Consider the following 17,333-nt stretch of genomic DNA (forward strand, 5'->3'; position numbering starts at 1 on the left):
CTCTAGCCATCCAGAAAACTATGTTCCTCCAGCAGTTAGATAATTGAGGATAATGTCAGGAGGGAAGAGACCTAAATTAATGAGGTTCTTCCTCATGCTTCAGTTCCCTTCTAAACTTTGAGTTGAATTAAATTGGTAAAGGCCACAAGTTTGGAGCAAGAATTAGCTATAGGTCTATTGAGCACAATCTCCTGCTGTCACTCATTCAATATTCTGCACATATTTGGTGGACACCTACTGGGGATACAAGGTGGATGTGGAGGGTGCCTATAGGACCATCACAGTCTAGTTGGGAATCAGACAATTATTTAGACAATTAGAATATCCCATGATGAAGGGCAGGAGGCGGTGGGGACAGTCAGGTACTGTCGGGCTCTTAACCTGGGCTTGGGAGGGGGTGGTCGGGGAAGGCTCCCTATAGGAGGTAAACTCTGAGTTGAAGCTTAAACTTTGAGTAGGTGAGAGTGGAGGGTGCAGGGGGAGAGACCACCATGAGCCATGCTTGGAGGAGGAGCTGGAAGTACTGAACTGAGAAAGGAAGAGCAGGTATTGCTGCCCAAAGGAACTATTGTGCAAAGGTAAAAACATGTATGCGTATTAGACAATACAATCTCCAATGTGAATTGGAGAATGTGACCAATCTCCCATTAAATTTTTTAAATATTTATTTATTTTTGAGAGGGAGGGACGGAGAGAGAGAGAGATTGAGAAAGAGAGAAAGCATGAGCGGGGGAGAGGCAGAGATAGAGGGAGACACAGAATCAGAAACAGGCTCCAGGCTCTGAGCTGTCAACACAGAACCTGATGCAGGGCTCGAACTCATGAACTGTGAGATCATGACCTAAGCTGAAGCGGGATGCTTAACCAAATGAGCCATCCAGGCGCCCCTACCAATCTCCAAGGTAATAAGCAGAGAAACTGAGGTCCGAAGAGGTCTTAAGCATTCTCAATGGTAAAATTGATGTTACGTGACCTAAATATTAACGAAGACCCTTTGAACTCTAATAATCACAAGTATTTTGGTCCCAAGAGGTTGTTCATATTCCCATTTACTTTGAGGGAATTGAAAGAACAAGTGACTGGACCAAGGCCCTATAGCTAGTTAGTGGTGGAGGCAGGATTAGAATTCATGCCCCAGATACTAAAATGCCATATGAGTTCTACTACGTGTGTTGCCTTCAACACACATCCTAAAGACCTCTGAAGCTGTCTCCACCAGCAGCCCTCAGACTTTGCAGCCTATTAGAACCACCTGGGTCGGTTTCAAAACTCCATTGCCCATACAGAACCCAGGAGAATTATATCCAAGTCTCTGGTAGCAGGACCCACCATCAGTATTTAAAAAAAAAAACCCAAGTGAGCCCAGTGTTCCTATGCTGTGTCATTTGGGGATCTTGTTAAAATGCAGTTTCTAGACTGTGGCCTGAACTTCAGAAAAGTTTAAAGGTAATGCTGCTGGTCCAGAAGGCATCCTTTAATTAGCAAGGGGTCTGTGCAGCGCTGTGTACTCCTGCAGAGCCCTTTCTCTGCCACCTTTCTGTCTTATTTCTCTCTCTAAAACACACACACACACACACACACACACACACACACACAGCTTCCTGGCCTAGGGTTTTAAATGCCCTGCTTCTGAGAAGGCTAGCTAGCAATGGCACTGTTGGGCTGTTGTTAGGACCACAGGAGCAGGGCTGGGACTGGGGAGAAGCAAGCCAGGCCCTAGGGTGCATTTGTTTTTTTTTGTTTTTTTTTAATTTTTTTTAAATTTTTTTTTAACGTTTATTTATTTTTGAGACAGAGAGAGACAGAGCATGAATGGGGGAGGGTCAGAGAGAGAGGGAGACACAGAATCCGAAACAGGCTCCAGGCTCTGAGCGGTCAGCACAGAGCCCGACGCGGGGCTCGAACTCACTGACCGAGAGATCATGACCTGAGCTGAAGTCGGCCACTCAACCGACTGAGCCACCCAGGCGCCCCCCTAGGGTGCATTTAAAGAGACTCCCTCTCAAACTGCCGATCCTGCACCTGCACGAACCTGAGAGAGAGTGTCTCTTTAAGTTTTGCTCCCTAGTCTTGCCTTGCTCCACTCTGAACCTGCCCAGGACCCTGTCTTCCTTCCCCTCCCCCATGCTGCCCTCCCCTGAGGCTTGCCATCATAGAACCTTCAAGTTGTTTACATTCTGTTCTGTTTCCTTCCAGAAGGCAGTTGCTCTCTGTCTCCTCAACACCATATTCTTAGGCTCCACTCCCCCTTCCTAAGCACAAGGCTGTTTCCTAAAACAATGATTTTCAAAGTGTGGTCCCTAAGGAGCATCATTAGTATGTCTGGGAACTTGTTCAAATGTAAATACTCAGGCCTTACTCCAGACTTGGAGTGGGGTCTGTCAATTGCTGATTAAACAAGCCCTCCAGGTAACTGTAATGCCCCCTCAAGTGTGAGACCCACTGTGTGTGTGTTGGGGGGTGTGTCAACAGATTCTGGGATTGGCTGAGTCCTTATTCCCCATGACCGGGGCCTCTGGGCCAGTGTCCCCCTCTCCAGATAAGGAGGTCGATGAGGGAGACATTTGCAAAGGCTCCTCCAGCCCTGACTCAGGATTTGGGATGTGCTTGCCAACCTTGCTCCACTCCATGATGCAGTGCCCGTGGCAAACTGCTCTCCCCGGAACAACTCCTGGGGCGAGGCTGTGCATTACAGCCTCCACTGTCTCCATGGACATCATTACCTGAAAAGTGTCCTGGCCGAGAAGGTCTGACTTGGGAAACAGAGTCTTAACAAAGAGAGGGATTCCTGTGGCTGGCAGCAAGAGAGGCGCCGTGAGCTATGGAGGAACAGCTCCACAGATGCCTGCAGCTCACCCTGCCAGGGTCAGGGCAACCGGGAAGGGGTTTGAGAAATACATGTTTATGTGGCCGCAGGCAGGGTAACTCCAGAATGCTTCACCTAGACCAGCCAGGCTCCCCTCTTCTCAAGTTTTGCACCCATAGAAGGCAAGGCTTCCAGTGATCTGAATGCATTCAGTCATTCAGCAAACAGTCCCTGGGCACCTTGCATCCTTGGACCAGCTGTGTGTGAGGGGTGGGGAGGGGAAAGGGGGAAGTACAGACAGAAGCTGGACACAGGGACACAGGCCCTGTGCCCTAGACTAAGAGGGAGACCTCATGATAGCCAATGTTTATGGAACATATGTCAGCAGGTATTGTGTTTTACCTGTGTTTACCCGTGTACCTTTAATTCTCACAGTGCCTTATAGTACTAATGCTTCATTATTAACAATATAAGGCCTCTCAGAATATTCATTTATAGATGAAGAAACCAAAGCACAAAGAGGTTAGGTAACTTGCCTAATATTAGGTATGGAATCAGGATGGGAACCCGGGCAGTCTGGCTCCTGAACCCAGGCTTTTAGCCATCAGGCCTCACCCCCCTCCACAGGTGAGAGTTCACCATGAATTACTATGTTCAACAGCTGGACAAGCACATAAAGGGTCCCTGCCTAGGGATGTGACAGATAGATCCCCTGCTTTCAGTCTCAATTTCCTCCTCTGTAAAGGTTAATAATTCCTAAGTAGCCACCCTCCTCCCAAAGCCAAAGGAAGGATTATAGATGATGACTGAATTTAGTACAAATTCAAGGGTGAGGGGGTGGCCCTAGGTGACAGGAGGGGCTTCTTTTCACCTGGGCTCCCCCACTCCCAGTAGCTTGCCTGCAGCTCTTTGCAGATAAGAAACCTAATGCTCAGATGTTAAGTATCTTATCCAGGGCACCAAGCTCAGGTTGTCTGGAAGAGAAAGAGCTCAGCAGAGACTCCTCTCTCTGTTTTACAAAATGCTTGAAATTTCTTAATAGTAGAATAATTATAGATGCAATAAGAAATGCCTAGAGGACAGAGTCAGGACTGGAGTCTGGGTGTCCATGTTTGATGTCTGCACTCTAAACTCCTATGCGATAATATGCTCAGGTGAAGGCTGACCCTCATCAAGCCGGAGAGCGCTGGTGATCTCTTGGTGACACCTCACAGTCATCATGGGGAGACAGGGGTGTAAAGCCTGGATAGGCCAGGGGGTTGGTTCTGGGCCAGGCCCCAGGGAGTTCAGTTTTTTACCCTTGCCCCTGCTAAGCTGAGTGGGTCTGAGAAGAATGCAGTCTGGTGGCCATGGGTGGTCAGCCCTGCTGGTGGAACATTTGGGTTCATTCAGGGCCTACAGCTTAGAGACCAATGTTAGTGCTTGATTTTGGTCCTGTCAGTTTGCATGAGGAGCCTGGAGGTCCCTGGAAGAGTGATAGGGACATTTATAAGGAGGCAGGGGCTCCTGGAACAAAAGGGATAGAGACTAGCCCTTCCCCTTGAGTGTTACTTACAATCACTGAAGCATACTTGGAGGGGTCCAGACCAAGGCCACATGGTAAGGATGAATGGGGAGGAGGTCTCCCAAGAGAAAATTCACCATGAAGGGAGGGTGATGACATCAGCAGGCTGGTATCTGCACTGGGACAAAGGATGGGAGGGGACATAGACCTGATCATGGTAGGGTCTGGGAATGAGCACTGCTGGGTCTTTCTTATAAATCTGACCATTAACCTACCCTATAAACTATCAAGTCCAGTCTTAGGTATTTACCCAAGACAAATGAAAACATGACTTCAAAAAGACTTGTTTAAAAAAATTCATAGCAGCTTTATTCACAAATGGACAAAAACTAGAAATATCCCAAATATCCATCAACAGGAGAATGGACAAACGGTGGAATATCCATATCATGAATAGAATGCTACTCAGCAAAAAGAAGAAACAAACCACAATGCATAATATGGGTGGGTCTTGAAAACATCAGACTGAAAGAGACCTGCACAGCAGGACTCAATTTATATAATGTTTTAGAACAGAAAAACTATGTTCTACTGGAAAAAAATCAGTACAATGTTTTCCAGGGGGAGGTGAAGGCAGTGTAGACTGACTGGAAAAGGAAGTTTGTGGAGCAAAGTTTATCCATTATGTTAATGTTCTATATCTTGATGGTGGTTTGGATTACACAGGTGGACGAATTTGGCAAAAGTCGTTGAATAGTAGACTTAAGGTTTGTGTATTTGATTACATGAAAATTTACCTTTCAAAAAAAGTCTGTAAACAAATATGGAACTTTAGTTAATGATATACATGTTGAAACGTGTCTGGGTGAAGCATATTGCTGTCTGCACCTTATTTTGAAATACATCAAAAAATAAGATAGATAGACAGATGGATAGAGGGATAGATGCATGAGAAAGCAAAGAAGGCCAAATGTTCACTTTAGTGGGTTTATGGGTATTCATTTTACATTTTTTTTTCAATTTTCCTGTATGTTTGAAAATGTTCACAGCAGAATGTTGTGGGGGGGAAATAACTGGTGCAAATTCTCTTTTTTGACTGTACCCTGACAGGCACAGTCTACTCAGGTACTATGATTTATTCAAGGATGCTTCTGTTGATTGACATTGAGACGGACATTATTCACTGTTTCTAGCAAGGTTGCCATTATTTGGATCTCTTTGTGCACATGTGAGAGTGTTTTCTCAGACAAGCACCAAAAAGTGGCTTTGCTGGGTAAAAGGCTCTCCTACACTTTATAGAGGGGGGCAGGGGAAACTGGGTCTGGAGAGGGAGATAGTTTATTCAGGTTCACATAGGAAGCCCACAGTGGAGCTGGATCTGGGCTCCTGCTCCTATGTTTTTGCTACAAAAGGTAGAGTCCTCTCCTTGCTTCTTTGGCCTCCAGTCGATGTCCATCTCTGCCTTAAGGGAGATAGGAATAGGGGTCTGTCCTCCAAGAGTTCAGAGTTAGGTCAGTGATAGGGTCCTTAGAGGAAAGTGATCAGCAGGGGGAAGACCCACAGAGAAGGTGGCTGCTGTCACCCTCAACCTCTCCAGGGCTTCTACCCCAACTCAGAGGTGCAGCAGAAGCAGAAGAGCATAGAGGAGGCTGCACGTCCCCTAACACACACATTCTTGCCAGTAACCACCAAGAGTAAGTCTTCAATAACTGGGCTCATGGAAATATATTGCCATTTTAGATAGGAAGCTATGACTCAGACCTGGAAGGGCCATCTGCTATCCAGAGGCAAGGTGCTCAGAGACTCTCCACAGACTTCTGGGGCTGTCAGGGGGGCAGCAGTTGTAAAGGCAGCCAGGGCCAGGCAGGCTGGGGCTCCCCACCGCTCTTAGCAATGTCTTTGTAATTCTTATAATAAATGAAAAGAAAGAGGAGCAGAGACCTGAGGCAAGGAAGCCCCCATGAGGTGGATGAGTAACCTGGGGGAGTGAGGCCTGGGGGATAGGGGTAGACAGGAGGAGGGCAGATCCCATGCCATGAAGGGGATCTAAGTAACAGGGAGCTATTTAGATGTGTAGAGGAAGGAAGGGAGGACAGAGTGCCCCCAGGACCCTCATCTGGACATCTGAGTGCTGTTCACCACTCAAGAACCAGTTTGGGGTAGAGAACAATGAAGGAGTCCTTTTTAGACAGTGTCAGAGGGAGTCCCTGATGACTAGGATAATTTTTTTTTTGATGCAGAAAAATAACAAATTTTAAAACCTAAATCTTTAATTTCAAATTTTGTTATCCTCATTGTAAATCCAAATTCCCTTAAACAGTCTTATTTATAATTTATTTTATTTGATTCCCTTAAGCTTTTTAAAGTGTGTTTAGGGGCACTTGGGTGGCTCAGTTGGTTAAGCGTCTGACTTCGGCTCAGGTCATGATCTCACAGTTTGTGGGTTCAAGCCCCGCATGGGGCTCTGTGCTGACAGCTCAGAGCCTGGAGCCTGTTTCAGATTCTGTGTCTCCCTCTCTCTCTGCCCCTCCCTTGCTCACACTCTGTCTCTGTCTCAAAAGTAAATAAACATTAAAAAAAATTTTAAGTGTGTTTATAAATTTGATGCATCCTATTTTGGCTCAGAGCACTTTGTGTGCTTGATCTAACAAGCAAAACCTTTCCAAGCACCTAAATTACTCTTATGAATTTAATAAATCAAAATCATAAATATGGCAAATCTCAACTTCTCATAAACATTCAATACTGTTTACAAAACTAATCAAATTCTCTTACAACTTTTAATTTAAAATCACAAGTCTAAAATCAATTACTCAGTTACATATTACAGAGTAATCTCAGATATGCCAAATTCTCTTAAGAAATCACAAACTCTGCAAACACCAAACGTGTGCAGATCATTCCTAAATTTAAATACAAAAGTATTCATACTTTTGTTTAATGGACTTCATTATTTCTGTATTTAATTTATACCTTCCAGAGGTTAAAAAGATTCCTCTTCGCAAAGGGGACTGCTTTCTCGTCCCAAGAGAATTGGAAGTCTCCTCTCCAGGAACACTTATTTCAGTTGAGCTGAGGTCTCGGGCCACTCATTCATGGCCATGCTCTGGTTATTACCTAAAAGGGAAGCCATTGCTTGTTGTCCAGAGGTTGTGGCTGTCCCTGGAGACTTAGAACCATAATCATCCTGGGTGATACCTCTCATGTACTTTTTAATGTGACACCAAAGGATTCCAAGTCCATAGTGTCCAAATTGAGTTATACTTATAACCCAGCTCCCCTAGGTGCAAGTTATACCATTACCTAAATGATTTATCTGATTTGAGTCTGCAACACCCACCCTACCCCACCCCAAGCCTATTGCATCTACTTGCATCCAGTGAATTACTTTGTTCAATACCTAATTGAATTCCCTATTTTTTCTCCTATTTTTCCTTTCTGACAGCAATACCATTTATATTAAAATTTAAAATAATGCCCAACTGGATTCTGTGTGACTTCATGCCTTTGCCTGACTCTATGGTTAGTAAACTAAATTAATTTTGGGAGCATTGTATTGAAGGTGGGACAAACCAATGGAGATGTAATGGTGGCAATAGAGGTTCCTTTAAGAGAAATTTTCGGGAGGGCACAGTTGGCTGTCAGTCTCCATTGCCCACCTTTGAATCCATCATGGCAATCATTCTGAGGCCACACTGCCCCAGGGCTCCTTCTAGCCACAGATCGAACACAGCTGGAATACTGGTATTGGCTCCTTTTTTCCCAATCATGCAACACCTCAAACCTTTGCTTGGGAACTCCCCATGGTGCTGGCCAAAACCATTTTAGTACTGCATTGGAGGCTGACACTTTTCCTTCCTGACAATCCTCCCTCTCTCTCTCCTTCCACAGATGGCAGACCTACACCATTGCCTATTCTCTACTCCATCCCCTTTTGCCCTTCTCAGGTATTTCTCCTAATAATTCCCTTGCACATTGAACCCTTTATTGGTGTCTATTTCTCAGAGGCCTCAAACTAACAGAGGTATGATATGAGAAAACAGGTAGTACGATGGTGGGATATGGGGGCCTGGCTCACTCACTGGCTGGCTATGTCAAGGAGGACCCATCCCAAATGGCATGTGGGACACCGATAGTCCCACATGGTGGTAACCCAACCTCTAAAGATTTCACAAGAGGTGATGTGGGGGCCTGCATAGGTATAATAAGAAACTGAGGGCAGTTATCAAACAGTTAAAGGTTAAGTGTGAGATTAGGGTGCCTGAGTGGCTTAGTCGGTTAGGCGTCCGATTTTGGCTCAGGTCATGATCTCACTGTCTGTGAGTTCGAGCCCTGCATCAGGCTCTGTGCTGACAGCTCGGAGCCTGGAGCCTACTTTGGATGCTGTGTGTGTGTCTCTCTCTCTGCCCCTGCCCCACTCACACTCTGTCTCTCTCTCTCTCAAAAATAAATAAATATTTAAAAAGAAAAAAAGGTTAAGTGTGAAAGCCAGAGTTCTCCTTGGTAAATTACAAAGAAATTGGTATCATTGCAATGAAAGCAGAGTCAGGACTTGCTAGAGTTGTGGAGGGCCATGGATGTTTACATGCTTAGTTAAGCTTGATCTGTTGTGCTAAAGATCCTGGCTAGGAAAACCTCAGACTTTGAAACATGGGTGGAGACTTCTGGGTGCTGTCTCTGAGAATTCTGACTGTTGACATACCTGAACTGCCAGAGCTTACAGAGGTGGCTGACTCCTCTGGTAGTAGAAGCTAGCACTTCTTCCTTTCAGGAAACCTTTCACTCTCTACCCCCGACCCTTAAAGAAACAGGAACCCTGTCCTTAGGAGCTGCCCCCTCTTCCTCAGCGGGCCACCAGGTTGATAACTGGAGTTAAATCCCAGCATAACCATGGTGAGTCCCAAGGATGAGGTGAAAAATTAGCCAGCACATTCCAGGGGAAGCCATGGGAGTAGCCCTGGGATTGGATTTTGAGCATGCTTGACAAGGAGGCTGGAACAGGAGACTGAATAAGAGGGAATTTATTGACTTGGGGGCACTTTTTCAGGACACTAACATTTCACACTCTGGCAAGGACTCCAGAGTTTGGGACAGCTCTTAAAAGCCTGGCAATAGTGATGGCCACTCTGAGCAGGGTGGACATGCCTATACCTCCCTGGGAGATGGTAGAAGAGGGATAGAAGGGGTCAGGGAGGTGGGGATGCTGGAATGGATATCTCATGTGAGACTGGAAGACCCACTAGAGGATTACATTCCATGGGAGGCCCTGAGGACTTGCCATTTACCAACCATGAGGTTTGTGCTGGTAAGCAGGGCCCCTGCATCCCTAGGTGGTGGCTCTCCTCTGCCAGCCAGAGCTGGCAGTACAAAAGATGGTCACAGGGCTGGGTTTGTAAACAGCCTTGGGGAACATGGGCCCTGAAGTAATAGAGGCCAGGTGGCAGCACTATTCCCCTGCAGGAGAAGGGGATCCAATATGGTAACAATTGGTCAAGTGGAAGCAGCAGCTAAGTGGGATTGACCCTCTGGAGATGTAAATAGAGCAGTGCATCTCTTATGGGCTGTATGTTTGCTCCCCAAATTCAAATGTTGAAATCTGAACTCCCAATGGGATGGTACTAGGAGGTGGGACCTTTGGGAGGTAATGAGGTTTAGATAAGGTCAAGAGGGTGAAGCCCCCATGGTGGGATCTGTATCCTCATGAGAAGAGGAAGAGAGTAGAACAGACTTCCTCCCCCACCCCTGGCCCCCAACTGTGTGGCAATATAATAAGAATACAGCTATCTGTGAGACAGGAAGGGGGTTCTCATCAGGAACCAAGCAGCTGGCACCTTGATTTTGGACTTTACACCCCAGAACTGTGAGAAATAAATGTCTATTGTTTAAGCCTCCCAGTCTACAGCATCTTGTTATAGCAGCCCGAGCTAAGTTGGCATTCCTAGGGGCAAAATAGAGCCAGCCAGCCAGGGCACTCTTGACATCTACAATCGGAAGACAAGTCTAAAGGGAAGACAAGGCTGAGGGTGGATGGCTGCCCCAATAAAAAGGCATTCGTATTTCTCAGTTCATAGACCTGAGCCAGTTCTCATACCTTGAACCCATTGACGGAAGAGGAGGCTAATCCTTAGGAGGAATGATCCCAAAACACCACAGCAAGTTTATAGGGTGATGAGTCCCCATTCCTCTTCCAAGGGGTCTAAGCACATTTACCGAGGTGACTGTACCCTGGGGCAGTACCGCACAGTCTCTGTCGATGTTACTTGAGTCTGTGATTGTAGTGCAAAATCAGCCATAAGCAATACGCAAACAAATAAGTGTGGCTGGGTTCCAAGAAAACTTTATGGACACTGAAAATCAAATTTTATATCATTTTCACATGCCACAAAATATTATTCTGATTTTTTTCCAAGCACTTAAAAACATAAAAACCTTGCAGCCGGTACAAAAATGAGCAGTGACCCACAGCCCATAATTTGATGACTCCTGATCTAGTGTGTTAACATTTGTCCACTTGACATCTTTAAGAGTCTCCAGCTGACTATATCTCCCTTGGCCCATGCTGCTCAGGTTTGTTCTTCTTTGGAGACAAAAATCTTTTCTTATGTCTTCTCTCCCATGTCTTAAATTCGCCCCCCCCACCCCCACCCACCCAATCTTGTTTTTGAGCTTTCAAGAAACCTGGAACCAGTTAACTTTATAAACTCTCTACCAAAGTATGACCTAATTTTACTTTATTACATGGAGCAGCTTTGTTTCCATTCATCCATCACAACCTTTACCACCGTCCCCCACTCCCCAAAACTAAGCCCTGGGCCTTGCTTTTGATAACAAAGATCCAATAGTGTGTTTCCCCAAACAAAGCAATCATCCACTAAGGTGAATTTAGCTTTCATCTCTAAAATGCAATCATTCTGGCAAGCAGCTTTTAGAATAATATATTTAATCCCTACCACACATGGCCAACTTGAGCCTCATCACAATTCTATGTGGATGGAGAATAAGGAACTTGAGACTTTGTAAAATTGCTTAGGAACTCTAGCATCACGCTAAACACTTCAATGAATGGAAAAAAACAGAAACATAAAACAAGTGTGACTATTATTTTTTTAAATGTTTATTTTTGAGAGAGAGAGAGAGTGCATGCGTATGAGAGGGGGAGGGGTAGAAAGACAGGGAGGGTTAGAATCCCAAGCAGGGTCCACACTGTCAGCACAGACCCCAAAGCAGGGCTTGATCCCACAAACTGTGAGATCATGACCTGAGCCAAAATCAAGAGTCAGATGCTTAACTGACTGAGTCACCCAGGTGCCCCACAAGTGTGGCTATTACTGTCTTCACTGTCACTATCCTGTCTGTAGAAAATGAGCTGCACACTCAGTTGTCTTCAGAGGCCAGACTGGTCCTAAAAGAGACTAGGTATAAGAAAATAGGGAATGATGGGGACTGGGCCAAACTGAAACATGTACTTCCGTTTCAGCACATTCAAAGCATAAATGTATCCCTACATAGTAGTATGCTTGTTAAATAAAAGCCATCCATGAGGCAGATGCACCTCTCAGGCCATCAGTTTGCAACCGATGCATCTGTGTTTATCATTTATCTAGCTCATTCGTGCACAAGGCTGTGAAAAGCAACATCCTGAAAAGTGCCCCCTTACACTTCCTGAATCCAGTCCTTTCACTGTAAACACCAGCAAACTGAAGCTCGTGTCAGGGAAGGAACTTATCCAGAGCAATACAACCAAGCTGTCATAGCAGGACTGGGATTCAAACTCAGTTCTTCCTAAGTCCCAACCCAGTACTCCCCCATTCCTCGCATCCATCTAAAGAAGTTTCAAACAAGAGGATGCTAAGGGTAGCAGAGTGAAGCCTGTAGCTGTTCATTCTGGCTGCATCACTTAATTAATTCACCCACCAAAAAAAGTGAGTCAGCTGGCATTATGAGTAAGCGGCTCCAGCTGCCTCCCGCCAGCCAGAACTGCCCTATATTTGAAGGTCAGACATCAGAGGCCCAGCTCTCCACGTGGAATTTAACCACTGGGGCCCACATGATTAAGGAAGGGAATGGATACTCACAGACTCTGTTCCCAGGCGATCAGAGCCATGTAGCCATCTCCCTACCCTCCCACATAGGGCTCTGATGATTTAAATATCACAGTCACAGGAACCAGACACACTTTTCAATGTCACCCCAATTAGGGGGCTTGCAAGGTTGGATGGGCCCTTAAGGGAAGCACTAGGGACGCCTGCTAGATGAGAGAATGAAAGCCCCACAGTCACAGAGACCCAGCACCCAAGTGTTCTAAGGAAAATGGGAAACTTTGGAGTCCAGCTGTGCATTGGGATCTCAAGCAAATCCCGGCCCTTGTGTTAGCTGCTGCCATTCAATGGACTTATAGGCTCCTTACCGTGCATACTGGACTGTGTTCTCATGAGAAACAAGAGCCATAATGAAGGTGAAAATATCATGTGAATAGGAAACCAGTGAAGAATTTTGCTCTTACTATGAAGGGCCCATAAGGTGGCAGTTGAGTGGGGAGGGCTAGTAGAAATCTTTCTTGAGGAGTAAGGTTGTGTTGCTATTATTGCCATCTAAAGGGCTCTTTTCCAGGAGAGGGGAACAGTTGTGCCTCATGGGGCCCCAGAGGCAGACTGAGGAAGTTGAGTGGCAGGCAGTTTGGAGAACAACAGGAGGAAAACTTTGGTAACAGAGCTATGCAAAGACAGGAAGGACCAGCACAAAAGACAATGGCTCCTCTGTGACTGCGAAGGTCCAAGCTAACGTTGGCTGAGCATTTGCTCTGAGAGCACTGAGGCATCTGATGGCAGGAGAAGCTATGCAGTGAATCACCTACAGGGTCCCTTCTAAGGCCTCATGCTCTGAATTTCAGATTTGGTCAGAAGTAGTTGGAGGTGGGAAGAGTGGGGGCAGTGAAGAAGAGGAAGTTAAACCAGGAACCAGGAGCTCTGGGTCCAGGCCAGGCTCTTCCCCAGCTTGCTGGACCCTCCCCTGCCCTCTGTCCCCCTTCCCCACTGGGCTTTGCAGCCTAAGAGGAGTGGCTTTGCTGGGCCAGGGCATCTGGGACTCCTTTCCAGTTGCAGATGCCTTTGCAGGTGGCCTATAATGTGGAAGGCCATACTCATGACTGGGACAGAGTTGCTTGCCCTTTCCCTCCTGGGGACCTTGGTGGTCCCTTCTTGCAATGTTGGGTTGGAGGAGCACTGTTTGGAAGCCATGGCTTGGAGACCAAGGGCCCTTCAGCTCTGGAAGTCCATGAGTTTTTAATAGGATTAGCATTGGGTTCGAGGATCAAGTGGGAAGACAGAGCCCCGTCTTCAGAGATCCTCAGTTTTATCACTTAGAGGCAGCCCTCTACATTCCTAGCCCCGTTGCTCCCCTTTGCCCATCTCCATTGCCCTGAAAACCAAAGGTGGGGGTGTGGATTTGCACAGGAAATGACTTGATTAACATCCTGGCTCTGTCAGAGATGTAGGATGAAAGGAGGATGTTAGAATCATGAAAACATGTCCGTGTCCATGGGGAAATCAGTCCATTTTGATATCCTGGGCTTGCAATTAGTCTGTGGGGAGCCAGAGCCCTGTGATTCCTGCCTTGTCTTAACCATCCTGGAGCAATAGCACAGACAGCATCCCCAACTCGGGGGTGGGGAGTGAGAGATGCAAATCATGCTTGATAAGGCAAGCTCACTCCCTCCCAGTACAAAGCACACTTCAGTTCCCAGCTTGTAACTCCCCACTTTGCAGGTGATCTGCGGAAAGTGGAGACAATTAATCACCCCAGATCACCTGTTGGCATATATATTTTTCCCTCTGTGAGCTCCTTGAACACAGGGATGTTGTAGTCTCTGAGGTGGAGGCTGGAGGGACTCCACCCAGTGCCCCTCAAAGGCCTTTTACCGGTCTGTGCACTGCTGTCCTCCCCTGCCCTCCATGTGCTTTTGCTTCCAGTGTCTACACCTGTGACTCCCCTTCAGTAGCCTGCCCCAGGCTACTGGAAACCCTTCCCAAAAGTTCAGACAGACTGAAGTGTCTGGGAATTTAGCTTTCCCTTAGCTAATGACTGGCAGGTGCCCAGCTCCTTGGTCTTGGGACAGGACAACCCAGTGGCGTGACTTACATTCCAGAGCACCCTGTAGGATCAGGTCCAAGCTCCTCTCTGTGGCATAGAAATCAGTCCCCATGCCTGAATACAGTGCTGCCGTTGACCTTTCCTATAGAAATTCTGGAGTTGCCACTATCGAGGTGCACTACCACAGATGGCTTCTGGGAAGAGGTGGTATAAAAGGGAGGCCTTGTAAGATGAGGCATGAACAAAAGGAGTGGCATGTGCAAAGGCATGGAGGCCTCGGTGGTCAGGGTACATCTTGTGGGCAGTGAGAAGACAAAGGAAGGCAAGTGTAGAGGGATGGAAAAGGCTGAAGACTTCAGATGCCAGGGTGAAATATTTTAGATTTATGTTCTAAGCCAGTTTTTTGCCCTACATTCCTCAGCAGCCAAATCCTTTAGAAAACAGAACATCTTATTTCAATCCCTTATTATAAAACAGATAATGAGGGCACCTGGGTGGCTCAGTCAGTTAAGTGTCTGACTCTTGATTTCGGTTCATCATGATCTTATGCTCGTGAGATGGAGCCCCGAGTCCCACGCTTGGAATTTTCTCTCTCTTCCTCTCTCTCTGCTCTTCTCCTGCTCATTCTCTCTCTTGAAATAAATAAACATTAAAAAAATCGTAATAATGGCTAAGAGTTATCAACTAGTTTATATGTGACTTACGTGGATTGATTCCCTAAGTTCTCATAACATCCCTACTCGGCAGGCAGTATTTACCATACCTGGTTTACTTTGGTAAAAGGGGGCAGGTGGGCTTTGAACCAGCCATCTCTGTGCTCAAGCACTGTGCTATGTCCCACTCAACGTCTTTGTTTGCAGTGGGGTTGGAGGCTAGCACTTTGCTTGCTCCGTCTCCCCTTTCTCAGATAGTGGGCCACCAGACTCCCCCATATGACATGGCGGCTCCAGGGAGAAGGGTTTGAAACTGCTGTTCTAATCCACCCCAGAGTTTGAAAGAGGGAACTTAGTCACAGCTTAGCACTGCGTGGAAAGGGATGGATGGGAGAAGAAGGGAGAGGGTCTCACTGAGAGCAGAGTGTGGACCAGGTGGAGGCAGGAGGCAGAGCTGGGTCTCTTTATAGCTGGAAGTCAGGGGATCTCCCTTCTAAGCCTAGCCCTGCTGCCGACTCTGTGGTCCTGAACGAACAAGCCTCTGCTTCTCTCTGGGGTCTGTTTCTTGATTGTACCACCACGGGGTTGGACTAAGTCAACAGTTTCCAACCATTTCAGCAGTGATAGTCAAACACATTTGTCAGTGGAAGTCCATTACATAAACTGACAAGAGTGACATTATTATAAATTTATGTTTCATTTCAAATGTATAAGCACTACTTATTATAAAGTCAACCAATGAGAATAATGAGGCTATTTCAATAATAACCCAAATAATTTGAAATCAGGCATTATAAATAATAGTTGCAATCCAGTATCCGTATCGATATCCAATTTATTTCAGTATTTAGATTTGGTTTCACTGTATTATTAAAATCCTGTTCCACCCGGAAAAGTAGTTGCAAATGGTAACAGATTTTCAAAACGCTCTACCTTCCAATCCCAGAATATTCTCCAATTAAATTGATCCAGGAACTTCAAGAGGAATAATAGGCAATTATTTTGTTTCAGGGTTGAATTATTAATAATACCTAAGCCCTGCTCTCATTCCTTAAACAGTAAGTGTTAAATTTGGAGAGAGATGATGAATAGGTTTCTTAGTTTAAATATTCATTGTTTGGTAGAAAAATACTTTTCAAATGCAGTTTGAAGGATGTTCAGGGTTGTCATTTAAGAAAATCTCATGCCTCAGTGCCCATCTCTGACAGCTCTTCACCCAAACTTTCCTGACAGTCAAATTGATTTTGTTTTGCATGTTAAATCCATGCTTTAGGATTCAGTTTTATCTAAAACACATTATCTAGAATAGTAAGCAGAGGAACCATGGGACCATACTGAGCTCATTGGAGTTAACAGATTAAACAAGAAGTGCCCAAACTGACACCAAGCAATAGTCCAGTATGATAGTATCAAGACTTCTGGCACTTTTACCCACTCCCCTGGGACTCCTCAGCCCATCTGTGGTGCCCAGAGCAGACCTCTAACTGTGCTGGACATTAATCACCTGGGAGTGGACTCACATGACAATGTGCCATGTGAACTTAGGTCCAGGCCTGAATTACCCAAGGGGTGCAGTACAGTGAGGGAGGTGAGCAACCTTCCCAAGCCATGGTGCCATCTGCTTAGAATCCACCGGAAGCCCAGGCTCACCATGGAAGCTTTATCCTGAGGGTAACAGAGAATCTCACTGCGCATGTTGGCTAGCCCCCATGGACTAAAATTTGAAAGCATGCACGGCATTTTTGTTTCAAGATTTAAAATAGTTTAAGATATATATTTAGACAGTGCTTGGTAAAGTTAGTAAAGGTCTTCTTTGGATCCTTGCAGGCATTAAAAATCCCAGTTTGGAAACCATAAGCCTTGGCAGTCTCTCAAAGGCCCTTCCTGGGCCAACATCTGAGCGCCGTCCAGCACTGTGAGCACTCTGAGGCGCAGGGCCTCACTAAGCACTATTTTATCCTCCCATCCCCCAACCTCCAATGTTTCCAGGAGTAGAAAACCAAGCCCTCCTGGTCCTCCCCACCCCCAGCCTGTGGGATTCCCTTCTAGGAAAGTCATTACTGCCTCTCTTGGTCGTCTGCCAGCTCTAAAGTGTCTTTTTAATTGCATCTAATTTGGCCTCATCTCATTAAATCCTTAATTTAAACCGGAGCGATCCCTCCAGCTCTGGCTGCCTAATGACAAAGGGGCCCACACGCCCTTCCCCCCACCTCAGCTAGGCTCCCCCGGTCAGGGCTGCTCTCATTTCCAGGTGGTCTCTCTGGGAGGCTTCTGACAAGTG

Source organism: Lynx rufus, unplaced genomic scaffold (assembly GCF_022079265.1).
Source record: "Lynx rufus isolate CCGP_SWC_20201006 ecotype Redwood Valley unplaced genomic scaffold, mLynRuf1.p SCAF_10, whole genome shotgun sequence".
Taxonomy (NCBI): domain Eukaryota; kingdom Metazoa; phylum Chordata; class Mammalia; order Carnivora; family Felidae; genus Lynx; species Lynx rufus.